This window comes from Epinephelus moara, chromosome 2 (genome assembly GCF_006386435.1).
Source record: "Epinephelus moara isolate mb chromosome 2, YSFRI_EMoa_1.0, whole genome shotgun sequence".
NCBI lineage: Eukaryota > Metazoa > Chordata > Actinopteri > Perciformes > Serranidae > Epinephelus > Epinephelus moara.
Window position 1 is genome coordinate 33,834,998 of NC_065507.1, and position 2,014 is coordinate 33,837,011.

Genomic DNA, 2,014 nt, shown 5'->3' on the forward strand with positions numbered 1-2,014 from the left:
AGGAAGCGGGAGGGTGGAGGTAGCCTTCATAGCCGTTCCGGTCCTCTCTCAACTGCACTTTGAACTGTCTCTTTCCAGTCCATATGCCCAAGGCATCTTTGATCTCGTTTACTCCAGGCAGGACGGCCACAAAACGGTTTAGGAAGTACCTCACTGCTTCTTCAGACACCCATGGGTTGTACATATGGACTGTGATAATGCGGTTGTTGTTTCTTGCAAGAGAGAAAAGTTGAGAGAGAAAAGACACATCATAGAAACCTTCAGTCTTGTTCTGTTGCAGGCAATAGATGTCATCCGGCCTCATCTTCAGGATGTCGAGAAGGATTTCTCTGCTGAAACTCACTCTGTCCATGATCTGATCCTAGGACTTCCATTTGAAACGTAGCGTGTTCTTCAGTCCCGCCCTGATGTTGGCCGACTGGTTATTGGCCGATGTAGACATTGCCATGGCAAGAATGTAGTGTGCCAAAGGTCGTAGGATCACTGGCCTATGGCGCGCTTGTCTCACTGCGCCCCATACACCGCACGGCTGTAATGAAACTGATAAGAACAGATACTACACTTGATCTTAGCCAAAAGGCCGAGAAGCGATACCGTAAATACGTCGGAGGTAAAGGACTAATTCACAGCACAGTCACCCTCACTGACGGATTGGGATCTAAACTATAACTTTTTTGGGCGGTCACCATATAAAATAAGAACAGTGCACATTTGAGATGATGTAACACTGGGGCTGTTTTGTTGTGATTTTAATAATAAACATGTTTTAGTAAACGCGCCTTCTTGTGTCTTCCTGGGAACGTGGTACGCTTCAGTCCAATAGGAGGTCGAAAAGAAGAAACAACTGAGAAATCAAACTACCCTTTAATAACAGGTTATGATATATTTAATGATGATACATGTGTATATATTCTTTCAATTTAACGTAATGGAGTGTAACGAAATTGTGCTCGGTAGGAAATTATGTTTTTACAATTTGACACTCACTTCACAACGACAAATAGAGATCCTATAGCGGTCTCTGGTGAAGAAGAGAGCTAACTGCACACTTCAAATGCAATCATTACCGACAGCTCTGGTACTCATCCGAAACTGAAATATCCACTCAGCGATGTCTGGAGAAGATGGCAGCAGGTCAAATGGTTACACAATGTCACGGTCAGCTCCCTTGGGTGGTCTGTATAAAATGTCATTGTACTGACTGAACGTTTTAAACAAAGTGAACGCGGAGTAATGACTAACCTTGAGATATATACCAGCGGTGTCAAAATGGCAGACTAGGTCAGCGGTGTCTCCACACCACATAGAGACAGTGCCACACCATCACACGATGCTCAACCAAACTGAAGTCGATGCTTAACAGTTAAATTCTTACACAACAACTTTAACGAAACCGCTCAATATCAATGCATTGACCCGTTAATTTGACATGCTACACAGACTGATGTAAGGTAACGGTGACAAACATAACGTTAGACTCACCGACTTTTCTCTGTACCGTTAAGTTACCTTCGCGGGAGACGGACATGGAGGTGAAACAACACGCTGCTGTGGCGGCTAGAGGTCAGTCTGGACAGGCTAACATGCCTTCCACTGCCACCTGGACGAAAGCAAGTGTTAACGGTGCTTAGTTTAAACCATGCAAAGGCTGAAAACGACAAAAAACTAAAGTAAATTGAGGTTAGCATTAGGGATGTCCTATCGCCCGCCGATATTAGCAAAAAACGTGCATCGGCATTGGATCGGACTGCATGGAAAAATGCTGATCCAAGAACTCTGATCCAGTTTTTCAGAGTCCGATCCAGGTTTTCCGGCCAGCCCAGTGCTCCGCGAGTCAAGCAGTCCATTCCAGTGATCCGCTCCAGCACTTACTATCAATCCACCAGGCCAGCATGCAGACGGCAGACACACACGAAGGGTAGGAGGAGTAGCGGTCAACTTAGTTAACTGACTATTTGTTTTCTGCTCTGGTTTTTTGAGAGTGATATTTTTATTTGGTTTACACTCTTACTGT

At 44.8% G+C, this 2,014-nt stretch overlaps 1 pseudogene; it reads right to left on the reverse strand.

Moving 5' to 3' along the window:
• Window positions 1-474: 474 nt before the first annotated feature.
• Window positions 475-592, reverse strand: LOC126383279 (uncharacterized; annotated as a pseudogene).
• Between the last annotated feature and the right edge of the window lie 1,422 nt (window positions 593-2,014).